This window comes from Ischnura elegans, chromosome 1 (genome assembly GCF_921293095.1).
Source record: "Ischnura elegans chromosome 1, ioIscEleg1.1, whole genome shotgun sequence".
NCBI classification, from domain to species: Eukaryota; Metazoa; Arthropoda; class Insecta; order Odonata; family Coenagrionidae; genus Ischnura; species Ischnura elegans.
The window spans coordinates 118756362-118770973 of NC_060246.1; the positions used below are offsets into that span (position 1 = coordinate 118756362).

The 14612-nt window shown below is 33.6% G+C and overlaps 1 long non-coding RNA gene across 1 annotated transcript; it reads left to right on the forward strand.

Moving 5' to 3' along the window:
• The first annotated feature begins 422 nt into the window (after positions 1-422).
• LOC124153506 lies at positions 423-1043 on the forward strand. Its single transcript, XR_006863671.1, has 3 exons — positions 423-514; positions 632-735; positions 925-1043. It is a non-coding gene; the product is annotated as an uncharacterized LOC124153506 (long non-coding RNA).
• The last annotated feature ends 13569 nt before the right edge of the window (positions 1044-14612 follow it).

Genomic DNA, 14612 nt, shown 5'->3' on the forward strand with positions numbered 1-14612 from the left:
AATTCACGCCGCTCCCTTGCTTTTGCAGGTTTCTGGTTTTTATGAACGCAGAGTCAGCAATGAAGTCGAAACAATTAACCACCTAGACAACCACTTATGGTTGCAATTCCAAACCGAATTGTGCGATAAAGAACAAAGTGAGTGAATACATCGATAAAAGACATTGAATTTAAGATGGGAGGCATAGAAAAATATCTATTAATCAAGTTTATCCAACTGATCATTATGTAAATCCTTGGTCTGACGTTCTTGAGATACCAAGACGTGACAGAGAGACACCTACCAAGGATCAGGCGAAAGTACGTTCTCCATTATGGATTTAAACTTTTTTTTTATTTTAGCGGTCGGTATAATATATTTTAACCTATATTTCTTACCATTACCATTTTACTTATTTCAGGTTCCTGAACGCCATCCGCCTACTAATTTTTCAAGCGGGTAATTTTATAAATTTTGTATTCGGGACGATGATGCCCTGTACCGGCTTCATAGAAAGATGGAAGTCGTTACTGAAGTAAGTATCTTACTCGCAAAGTTGGCCCCATGAATTTACTAGAGTATCACCCTGCATGAACTGATTAAGATGACATTTTAAGCCTTCTTTTACTTCTCTCCTCATGCTTTTCTACAGTCTTCTTGGCCAAGGGAAGGAGCAATAAAACAGCCACAAGCTGTAAATATTGTGCGGTGGAAAATCAATCAATACGTTGTAGCCACATCAAGAATACATTTGAGGTAGCTATATATCTCTCATTTCTGTGGAACACGTCTATGTTATTCTCCAAGTAGCAATTATGAATCCAATTTATTGGTCTATGTACCAAAATACTTTGCGTTGCTTTCACAAAGGCAAGGTGTCACTTTATATGAATGATTGTCGATTCGCTATCGATCTTTGACATTTAAATTCAATTCTTAAATCAGGAATGAAGACGATTTTACTCGTGGAAGGGCGATCATACTACGAAGAAGTCATACTTATCCACGGGCTGATAGAAGACTACGACCCACGCCCGGAAATGGAATGTCATAGAATCATTTTAAACCATTTGTACTGCATCCTTCAAGGAATATTTTCTTTTTTATCAAAATTCACTGCAAGCTTCTGTTTCAATAAAAATTGAAAACTGTAATTATCTTTTTATTTTAACCGTTCCTACAATTCCTATTGATTATAATTGCATTTTAAAAATGCGCATTACGAACCCTTGGTTGTAAAATCTCTTTCGGAAAATGTTTCATCCAGAATGTAATAACTTCTATCTTAAAGCGGTTTTAATATATCAACGAGTCGATTGGGCGCTTGAATTCATCAAGCGGGTAATTAGGGGGGTGGGAACATAGTTGTGTCACATGTTTCCGAGTCATGTGCCCATAAGTGGTTCAAAAAGCAAAAGAAACACCCCAAATATCGTTTAAATGAGTGAAATATGCGGGCAATACGTTCATTCACTGTCAACAATACCTAAGACCTTCTTAGTAGCCACGGTGATCAATGCTTCGGGAAACCGTTTTGATATGAATGATATACGCAACGTAGAAAAATATATAGTGTACGATAGATGAACTTAAGAAATGTAGCCGATTTTTCTTATTTTAGTTCTTACCCTAATATTGTATCACCTCCATTTTTGATTTTTAACGTTTGAATACAGAAGACTTAATGAAATTAAATACATTTTTATTAAAAAAGAAACGAACGGAGACTAATGAAATGATTATCCGAATAAATATATCTCGAATAATGAAGTAATATACGGATTTCTCTGACGATGTATGTCTCTCAATGCTGTCATTTTTTTATATCTAAGGAAGATTTATAACAACAAAACGCATTGATTACAATAAATATATTAATACGGTTATGAAACTTGAATTGGAGAAAGAACGGAAGAATGTTCAACTGTCCCCGTTGATGTTATATTCGGTAAGTAATAGCAGTTCGATATATTTTACAAAAACGTAGATTCGATATGTGTCGAATGGGTGCTTGGAAAGCAAATATATTTAATTGGTGCAGCATGAACAATGCTTTAATAAACATTCATAAAATTTCTTTTGTTTAGCATGAATAGTTCGACAGATACGAAAATTTGCATATTTGCTACCATAATCATATCGAATCATCAAGTATACTGAAACGTGAAATGAAAATCTCGCAATCCTATTGATTTATCTTCCCTTCTGGTCATCTACCCTATATTTCATGTTCAAATACGCCCGAGGATGTAAAATCCTGCATGTTATAGCCATTCGATATATTTTAAGAAAACGCTGAATAGATATATATCTAATGAGACACTGCATGCAAAACATATTTCCGTTGGGCTTTGTGAAGAATACCAGGATGTACACATTCACCAAATTTCATTGGTCCAAAGGATATACGAATCAGGTTATACCAATTTGCGTATTTTCTATAATAATCGATTCGATCATTCGATTATACTGCATCTGTAATGTAAAATTCGCAATGCTTTTGATTTTAATTCCGGTCCATGGCCATTTAACATATAATTCCTTGTCAAGTTTGCCCATTGATGTAAATTCCGATGTGTTATAACAATTCCATATATTTTAAGAAAAAGCAGATTCGATATATATCGAATGAAGCAATACATACAAACAATGTTCCCGTTGGGCATTGTGAGGAATACCAATGTGTACCCATTCACCAAATTTCATTGGTCCAACGCATATACTATTCAAATTATGCCAATTTGCATATTTGCTACAATAATCGATTCGATCTTTCGATTAAAATGCCATCTGCACTGTAAAATCCGCAACGCTGTATATTATAATTCCAGTTAATAGTCATCTACTCTATAATTCCTCGTCAACAATGCCTGTGGATGTATAATCCTAAATGTTAAGGCAAATCGATATAATTTGGAAAATGAAGATTAGATATATATCGCATGTGAGACCATATACAAAACATATATCTAATTGGCATTGTGAGAAATTCCATGATATACCCATTCCCAAAATTTCTTTGGTCCATTTATATAGCAATCAAGTTATGCCAATTTGCGTATTTGCTATAATTATCGTATCGATCTTTCGATTATACTGACATCTGTACTTTAAAATCCGCAATACTATTGGTTTAACTTCCAGTCTACGGGTATTTTCTATATGATTCCTGGTCAACTATATCCTTGGATGTAAAATCCTATATGTTATAGCAATTCGATATCTTTTAAGAAAAAGTAGATACGATATATATCGAACGTGAGACTATATACAAAAAATATTTCCATTAGGCATTGTGAGGAATACCAGGATATACCCATTCACGAAATTTCATTGGTCCAGCGGACATAGTATTGAAGTTATGCCAATTTACGTATTTGCTATAATAATCGAATCAATTTTTCGATCATACTGACATCTGTACTGTAAAATCCGAAATGCTATTGGTTTAACTTAAAGTCTATGGGTATCTACTATATAATACCTGGTCAACTATGCCCTTGGATGCAAAATCCTATTTGTTATAGCAGTTCGATATATAAAAGAAAAAGCATATTCGATATATATCGCACGTTAGACTGCATACAAAACATATTTCTGTTCGGCATCGTAAGGAATACCAAGATGTGACCAATCGCCAAATTTCATTGGTCCAACGTTTATACTTTTCAAGTTATACCAATTTGTGTATTTGCTATAATAATTGAATCGATTTTTCGATCATACTGACATCTGTACCGTAAAATCCGCAATGCTATTGGTTTAAAATCCAGTGTATGGGTAACTTTTTTTAAATTACTGGTCAACTATGTCCCTAGATGTAAAATCCTATATGTTATAGCAAATCGATATCTTTTAAGAAAAAGTATATTCGATATATATCGAACGTGTGACTACATACAAAACATATTTCCATTGGGCATTGTGAGGAATAGCAAAATGCACCCATTCACGAAATTTCATTGGTCCAGCGGTAATAGTATTGAAGTTATGCCAATTTACGTATTTGCTATAATAATCGAATCGATTTTTCGATCCTACTGACATCTGTACTGTAAAATCCGCAATGCTATTGGTTTAACTTTCTGTCAATGGGTATCTACTATATAAAACCTGGTCAACTATGCCCTTGGATGTAATATCCTATTTGTTATAGCAATTCGATACATTTGAAGAAAAAGTAGATTCGATATATATCGAATGTGAGACTACGTACAAAACAAATTTTCATTGGGCATCGTGAGGAATACCAATATGTACCCAATCACCAAATTTCATTGATCCAACGGTAAATCTATGGAAGTTATGCCCATTTACGTATTTGCTATAATAATCGAATCGATTTTTCGATCATACTGACATCTGTACTGTAAAATCCGCAATGCTATTGGTTTTAAATCCAGTCAATGGGTATCTACTATTTAATCCCTAGTAAACTATGCCCTTGAATGTTAAATCCTACATGTTATAGCAATTCGATATATTTTAAGAAAAAGTAGATTCGATATATATCGAACGTGAGACTGAATACAAAACATACTACCATAGGGTATCGTGAGGAATACCAAGATGTACCTGTTTACCAAGTTTCATTGGTCCAACGTACACACTTATCAAGTTATGCCAATTTGCGTATTTGCTATAGTAATCGAATCGTACTTTAGACACTGCTGACATCTGTACTGTAAAATCCGCAATCCTATTGATATCCCTTCTATGGTCACTCCCTTATCCCTGCCTTCTCTAATATCCCCGCTTTCAAAATTTAGCCTATGTTCTTATATTGGTGACGTAATTGGACGGGATGCGTGTATTTCTTACGGGGGCCTAATACAAAAAGATATAAATTCAAATCGATGTATCTTCATTAGGAAACATAATTCATCTAAATAATTTATGTGTGCGCATAATTCATTCTTTTCCTTACATATTGTTAAAATTTTTATTACCGTAACTATGTAAATAAGCCCAAAAAATGGCTCAATCGAATACAACCTTGTATCGATCATAACTTCGAGTTAAATCAATCGATTCGCCTGATTTAACTTTTGTCGGATGAATGACATTTTCAGTCGTATTTCGTATGACATTCATGTTCAAAACTTGATTAATAAAAAAGTTATTAGCGATTAAAGCGTATCCAAGGAGATTCGTATCGATATAACTCGCACATGAATCGATCGAGCGGAATGGTCATCATTGCAAAAGTTGACCATTTTAATAATATTATTTCTCTGAAAATTTCATTCCTCTAGCTTAAACGGTTGCTAAGATATTCAAGATTGCATGCTCTACAAAAAAATGGCGACAATGATTTTTCGCTTGCAGGACATTTTTCGGAATTTAATTATTAATTAACCAAGAGGGATACGGCGAAAGTAAGCTCAAACGTGAGGGTTCGGAGAACCCTCTAACGGTTTTTCTTGGAGATTCCAAATTTTCACATGGCACATGTCTCAACGCCGAAATCCAAGATTGAAAATTCGACCACCTCTACAATGGAAAGTCGAAATCGTTTATTCCTCGGAATTATTTCGACATATGAAAATTCCGAGATAGCCAAAAAATCAAGCAAAAAATCTAGTATCTTGCGTTTCAAGGAATTTGTCCTGCGATGATTGCAAGTTGGTCAAAAAAATTCTTTACGTAGTGCCATAAGAAAAGCATGGGGCACTTTCAAAAAATCATAAAAAATACTAAATATCAATATTTCGAAATGACAACCACACCAAAAAATCAACCAAAAAATCTAGTTTATGTCAAGGGATTTTCATGTTCCTAACGTATTTGCAAATACCGAAAAAAACGTAAAAAGTTTTAGTCCCATAAGGCTCCCATGTTAATTCAAGTCGATATATCTCGAAAACTAATCGAATTTTTTAAGATTTCAGATTTTTCCTCCCGATGAATTTTTTTTTACTTTTACGTCCAATATTTCATGTAGCCACACCTATCACCAGTTTGGCTACTAATTTGTATCAATCACACAATCAGTGAATCCAATCGCAGCTATTATAGGGACGTTAACGAGTCGATTGGGCGCTTGAATTCATCAAGCGGGTAATTAGGGGGGGTGGAAACATAGTTGTGTCACATATTTTCGAGTCATGTGCCCATAAGTGGTTTAATATTCAAAAATTTCCCCGCCGTTTTTTGAAAGGGTAATGAACTAAATTTTTCACTGTTAGAAATATCTGTTATTTTCAATGTGATTTTATTTGGCGGATAATTGATTCTTTGATCCATTAAGTTACCATTGACACATAATCGGAATAAGGTTTTAAAAATTTCAAGAGAGTGTTAATTATGTGGTTATTTTTCAACTGTTAAATTTCATAAGCATTGTGATAAGCCACTCTTGAAAATACAACGCAGATTCTTTAGATAAATATATAAAGATATTCCACTTGCAAAACGAATGTCCATAATGCAGTTTGTAAAATACTGAATTGTAACGATTCCTCTAATGTCTTTGGTCTTAAAAAATAGTTATTCTCAAGATATTCCATTTTGCAAAAAAGATTTGGCATATTTGATATCATAATCGTATCGAATTATCAAGTATACTGACACGTGCATTGAAAATACGCAATCCGATTGATTTACCTTCCAATCTTTGATCATCAACACTAAAATTCCTGGTCGACTATGTACGTGCATGCAAAATCCTATGTTATAACGATTCGATATATTTTAAGAAAAAGCACATTCGATATGCATCAATCGTGAGACTACATGCAAAACATATTACCTTTGGGAATTGTGAGGAATACCAAGATGTACCAAGCACCAAATTTAATTGGTCCAACGGATACACTATTCAACTTGTGCCAATGTTATGTATTTGTTATAATAATCGAATTCATTCTTCGATTATACTGGAATTTGTATCGTTGAATCCGCAATGCTATTGATTTAACTTACAGTCTATGGCTATCTTCCACATAATTATATTTGTCAACTATTTCCTTGGATGTAAAATCCTATATGTTATAGCAATACGATATATTTTAAGAAAAAGTAGATTCGATTAATACCGAACGTGAGACTATACACAAAAGATGTTTCATTTGGGCATTGTGAGGAATACCAAGATGTACCCATTTGCCAAATTTCATTGGACCAACGTATAAACTAATCAAGTTTTGCAAATTTGCGTATTTGATAGAACAATCGAATCGATCTTGCGATTACACTGCCATCTGTACTGTAAAATCCGCAATGCTATTGGTTTAATTTTCAGTCTGTGTATCTACTATACAATACCTGGCCAACTATGCCCTTGGATGTAAAATCCTATATGTTATAGCGGTTCGATATATTTGAAGAAAAAGGATATTCGATATATATCGCACGTTAGACAACATACAAAGCATATTTCTGTTGGGCAGTGTGAGGATTACCAAGATGTGCACATTCGCCAAATTTCATTGGTCCAACGGGTATACTTTTCAAGTTATACCAATTTGTGTATATGCTATAATAATCGAATCGATTTTTCGATCATACTGACATCTGTACTGTAAAATTCGCAAGGCTATTGGTTTAAAATCCAGTCAATAGGTATCTATTATTTAATTCCTAGTAAACTATGTCCTTGGATGTAAAATCCTACATGTTATAGCAATTCGATACATTTTAAGAAAAAGTAGATTCGATATATATCGAATGTGAGACTACGTACAAAACAAATTTTCATTGGGCATCGTGAGGAATACCAATATGTACACAATCACCAAATTTCATTGATCCAACGGTAAATCTATTGAAGTTATGCCCATTTACGTATTTGCTATAATAATCGAATCGATTTTTCGATCATACTGACATCTGTACTGTAAAATCCGCAATGCTATTGGTTTAAAATCCAGTCAATGGATATCTTCTATTTAATCCCTAGTAAACTATGTCCTTGGATGTAAAATCCTACATGTTATATCAATTCGATACATTTTAAGAAAAAGTAGATTCGATATATATCGAATGTGAGACTACGTACAAAACAAATTTTCATTGGGCATCGTGAGGAATACCAATATGTACCCAATACACCAAATTTCATTGATCCAACGGTAAATCTATTGAAGTTATGCCCATTTACATATTTGCTATAATAATCGAATCGATTTTTCGATCATACTGACATCTGTACTGTAAAACCCGCAATGCTATTGGTTTAAAATCCAGTCAATGGGTATCTACTATTTAATCCCTAGTAAACTATGTCCTTGGATGTAAAATCCTACATGTTATAGCAATTCGATACATTTTAAGAAAAAGTAGATTCGATATATATCGAATGTGAGACTACGTACAAAACAAATTTTCATTGGGCATCGTGAGGAATACCAATATGTACCCAATACACCAAATTTCATTGATCCAACGGTAAATCTATTGAAGTTATCCCCATTTACGTATTTGCTATAATAATCGAATCGATTTTTCGATCATACTGACATCTATACTGTAAAATCCGCAAGGCTATTGGTTTAAAATCCAGTTAATTGGTATCTACTATTTAATCCCTAGTAAACTATGTCCTTGGATGTAAAATCCTACATGTTATAGCAATTCGATACATTTTAAGAAAAAGTAGATTCGATATATATCGAATGTGAGACTACGTACAAAACAAATTTTCATTGGGCATCGTGAGGAATACCAATATGTACCCAATCACCAAATTTCATTGATCCAACGGTAAATCTATTGAAGTTATGCCCATTTACGTATTTGCTATAATAATCGAATCGATTTTTCGATCATACTGACATCTGTACTGTAAAATCCGCAATGCTTTTGGTTTTAAATCCAGTCTATGGGTATCTACTATTTAATCCCTAGTAAACTATGTCCTTGAATGTTAAATCCTACATGTTATAGCAATTCGATATATTTTAAGAAAAAGTAGATTCGATATATATCGAACGTGAAACTTAATACAAAACATACTACCATAGTGTATCGTGAGGAATACCAAGATGTACCTGTTTGCCAAGTTTCATTGGTCCAACGTACACACTTATCAAGTTATGCCAATTTGCGTATTTGCTATACTAATCGAATCGTACTTTAGACACTGCTGACATCTGTACTGTAAAATCCGCAATCCTATTGATATCCCTTCTATGGTCACTCCCTTATCCCTGCCTTCTCTAATATCCCCGCTTTCAAAATTTAGCCTATGTTCTTATATTGGTGACGTAATTGGACGGGATGCGTGTATTTCTTACGGGGGCCTAATACAAAAAGATATAAATTCAAATCGATGTATCTTCAGTAGGAAACATAATTCATCTAAATAATTTATGTGTGCGCATAATTCATTTTTTTCCTTACATATTGTTAAAATTTTTATTTCCGTAACTATGTAAATAAGCCCAAAAAATGGCTCAATCGAATACAACCTTGTATCGATCATAACTTCGAGTCTAATCAATCGATTCGCCTGATTTAACTTTTGTCGGATGAATGACATTTTCAGTCGTATTTTGTATGACATTCATGTTCAAAACTTGATTAATAAAAAAGTTATTAGCGATTAAAGCGTATCCAAGGAGATTCGTATCGATATAACTCGCACATGAATCGATCGAGCGGAATGGTCATCATTGCAAAAGTTGACCATTTTAATAATATTATCACTCTGAAAATTTCATTCCTCTAGCTTAAACGGTTGCTAAGATATTCAAGATTGCATGCTCCACAAAAAAATGGCGACAATGATTTTTCGCTTGCAGGACATTTTTCGGAATTTAATTATGAATAACCCAAAAGGGATACGGCGAAAGTAAGCTCAAACGTGAGGGTTCGGAGAACCCTCTAACGGTTTTTCTTGGAGATTCCAAATTTTCATATGGCACATGTCTCAACGCCGAAATCCAAGATTGAAAATTCGACCACCTCTACAATGGAAAGTCGAAATCGTTTATTCCTCGGAATTGTTTCGACATATGAAAATTTCGAGATAGCCAAAAAATCAACCAAAAAATCTAGTATCTTGCGTTTCAAGGAATTTGTCCTGCAATGATTGCAAGTTGGTCAAAAAAATTCTTTACGTAGTGCCATAAGAAAAGCATGGGGCACTTTCAAAAAATCATAAAAAATACTAAATATCAATTTATCGCAATGACAACCACACCAAAAAATCAACCAAAAAATCTAGTTTATGTCAAGGGAATGTCATGTTCCTCTCATATTTATAAATACATAATAAAAGCGAAAAAGTTTTAGTCCCATAAGGCTCCCATGTTAATTCAAGTCGATATATCTCGAAAAGTAATCGACTTTTTTAAGATTTCAGATTTTTCCTCCCGATGAATTTTTTTTTACTTTTACGTACAATATTCCATATTCCCACACATATCACAGTTTGGGCTGCTAATTTGTATCAATCACCCAATCAGTGAATTAGTTTGCAGCTATTATAGGGACGTTAACGAGTCGATTGGGCGCTTGAATTCATCAAGCGGGTAATTAGGGGGGGTGGAAACATAGTTGTGTCACATATTTTCGAGTCATGTGCCCATAAGTGGTTTAATATTCAAAAATTTCCCCGCCGTTTTTTGAAAGGGTAAGGAACTAAATTTTTCACTGTTAGAAATATCTGTTATTTTCAATGTGATTTTATTTGACGGATAATTGATTCTTTGATCCATTAAGTTAACCATTGACACATAATCGGAATAAGGTTTTAAAAATTTCAAGATAGTGTTGATTATGTGGTTATTTTTCAACTGTTAAAGTTCATAAGCATTGTGATAAGCCACTCTTGAAAATACAACGCAGATTCTTTAGATAAATATATAAAGATATTCCACTTGCAAAACGAATGTCCATAATGCAGTTTGTAAAATACTGAATAGTAACGATTACTCTAATTTTTTTGGTCTTAAAAAATAGTTATTCTCAAGATATTCCAATTTGCAAAAAAGATTTGGCATATTTGAAATCATAATCGTATCGAATTATCAAGTATACTGACACGTGCATTGAAAATACGCAATCCGATTGATTTACCTTCCAATCTTTGATCATCGACACTAAAATTCCTGGTCGACTATGTACGTGCATGCAAAATCCTATGTTATAACGATTCGATATATTTAAAAAAAATGCATATTCGATATGCATCAATCGTGAGACTACATGCAAAACATATTACCTTTGGGAATTGTGAGGAATACCAAGATGTACCAAGCACCATATTTAATTGGTCCAACGGATAAACTATTCAACTTGTGCCAATGTTATGTATTTGTTATAATAATTGAATCCATTCTTCGATTATACTGGCATTTGCATCGTTGAATCCGCAATGCTATTGATTTAACTTACAGTCTATGGCTATCTTCCACATAATTATATTGGTCAACTATGTCCTTGGATGTAAAATCCTATATGTTATAGCAATACGATATATTTTAAGAAAAAGTAGATTCGATTAATACCGAACGCGAGACTATACACAAAATATGTTTCATTTGGGCATTGTGAGGAATACCAAGATGTACCCATTTGCCAAATTTCATTGGACCAACGTATAAACTAATCAAGTTTTGCAAATTTGCGTATTTGATAGAATAATCGAATCGATCTTGCGATTACACTGCCATCTGTACTGTAAAATCCGCATGGCTATTGGTTTAATTTTCAGTCTGTGTATCTACTATACAATACCTGGCCAACTATGCCCTTGGATGTAAAATCCTATATATTATAGCGGTTCGATATATTTGAAGAAAAAGCATATTCGATATATATCGCACGTTAGACAACATACAAAGCATATTTCTGTTGGGCATCGTGAGGAATACCAATATGTACCCAATCACCAAATTTTATTGATCCAACGGTAAATCTATTGAAGTTATGCCCATTTACGTATTTGCTAAAATAATCGAATCGATTTTTCGATCATACTGACATCTGTACGGTAAAGTCCGCAATCCCATTGGTTTAGTTTTCAGTCTATGGGTATCTACTATTTAATACCTGGTCAACTATGCCTGTGGATGTAAAATCCTACATGTTATAGCAATTCGATATACTTTAAGAAAAAGTAGATTCGATATATATCGAATGTGAGACTACGTACAGAACAAATTTTCCTTGGGCATCGTGAGGAATACCAATATGTACCCAATCACTAAATTTCATTGATCCAACGGTAAATCTATTGAAGTTATGCCCATTTACGTATTTGCTATAATAATCGAATCGATTTTTCGATCATACTTACATCTGTACGGTAAAGTCCGCAATCCTATAGGTTTAAAATCCAGTCTATGGGTATCTACTATTTAATCCTTAGTTAACTATGTCCTTGGATGTAAAATCCTACATGTTATAGCAATTCGATACATATTAAGAAAAAGTAGATTCGATATATATCTCATGTGAGACTACGTACAAAAGAAGTTTCATTGGGCATCGTGAGGAATACCAATATGTACCCATTCACCAAATTTCATTGATCCAACGGTAAATGTATTGAAGTTATGCCCATTTACGTATTTGCTATAATAATCGAATCGATTTTTTGATCATACTGACATCTGTACTGTAAAATCCGCAAGGCTATTGGTTTAAAATCCAGTCAATGGGTATCTACTATTTAATCCCTAGTAAACTATGTCTTTGGATGTAAAATCCTACATGTTATAGCAATTCGATACATTTTAAGAAAAAGTAGATTCGATATATATCGAATGTGAGACTACGTACAGAACAAATTTTCCTTGGGCATCGTGAGGAATACCAATATGTACCCAATCATTAAATTTCATTGATCCAACTGTAAATCTATTGAAGTTATGCCCATTTACGTATCTGCTATAATAATCGAATCGATTTATCGATCATACTGACATCTGTACTGTAAAATCCGCAAGGCTATTGGTTTAAAATCCAGTCAATGGGTATCTACTATTTAATCCCTAGTAAACTATGTCCTTGGATGTAAAATCCTACATGTTATAGCAATTCGATACATTTGAAGAAAAAGTAGATTCGATATATATCGAATGTGAGACTACGTACAAAACAAATTTTCGATGGGCATCGTGAGGAATACCAATATGTACCCAATCACCAAATTTCATTGATCCAACGGTAAATCTATGGAAGTTATGCCCATTTACGTATTTGCTATAATAATCGAATCGATTTTTCGATCATACTGACATCTGTACTGTAAAATCCGCAAGGCTATTGGTTTAAAATCCAGTCAATGGGTATCTACTATTTAATCCCTAGTAAACTATGTCCTTGAATGTTAAATCCTACATGTTATAGCAATTCGATATATTTTAAGAAAAAGTAGATTCGATATATATCGAACGTGAGACTGAATACAAAACATACTACCATAGATTATCGTCAGGAATACCAAGATGTACCTGTTTACCAAGTTTCATTGGTCCAACGTACACACTTATCAAGTTATGCCAATTTGCGTATTTGCTATAGTAATCGAATCGTACTTTAGACACTGCTGACATCTGTACTGTAAAATCCGCAATCCTATTGATATCCCTTCTATGGTCACTCCCTTATCCCTGCCTTCTCTAATATCCCCGCTTTCAAAATTTAGCCTATGTTCTTATATTGGTGACGTAATTGGACGGGATGCGTGTATTTCTTACGGGGGCCTAATACAAAAAGATATAAATTCAAATCGATGTATCTTCATTAGGAAACATAATTCATCTAAATAATTTATGTGTGCGCATAATTCATTCTTTTCCTTACATATTGTTAAAATTTTTATTACCGTAACTATGTAAATAAGCCCAAAAAATGGCTCAATCGAATACAACCTTGTATCGATCATAACTTCGAGTTAAATCAATCGATTCGCCTGATTTAACTTTTGTCGGATGAATGACATTTTCAGTCGTATTTCGTATGACATTCATGTTCAAAACTTGATTAATAAAAAAGTTATTAGCGATTAAAGCGTATCCAAGGAGATTCGTATCGATATAACTCGCACATGAATCGATCGAGCGGAATGGTCATCATTGCAAAAGAAGACCATTTTAATAATATTATTACTCTGAAAATTTCATTCCTCTAGCTTAAACGGTTGCTAAGATATTCAAGATTGCATGCTCCACAAAAAAATGGCGACAATGATTTTTCGCTTGCAGGACATTTTTCGGAATTTAATTATGAATAACCCAAGAGGGTTACGGCGAAAGTAAGCTCAAACGTGAGGGATCGGAGATCCCTCTAACGGTTTTTCTTAAAGATTCCAAATTTTCATATGGCACATGTCTCAACGCCGAAATCCAAGATTGATAATTCGACCACCTCTACAATGGAAAGTCGAAATCGTTTATTCCTCGGAATTGTTTCGACATATGAAAATTCCGAGATAGCCAAAAAATCAAGCAAAAAATCTAGTATCTTGCGTTTCAAGGAATTTGTCCTGTGATGATTGCAAGTTGGTCAAAAAAATTCTTTACGTAGTGCCATAAGAAAAGCATGGGGCACTTTCAAAAAATCATAAAAAATACTAAATATTAATGTATCGAAATGACAACCACACCAAAAAATCAACCAAAAAATCTAGTTTATGTCAAGGGATTTTCATGTTCCTAACGTATTTGCAAATACCGAAAAAA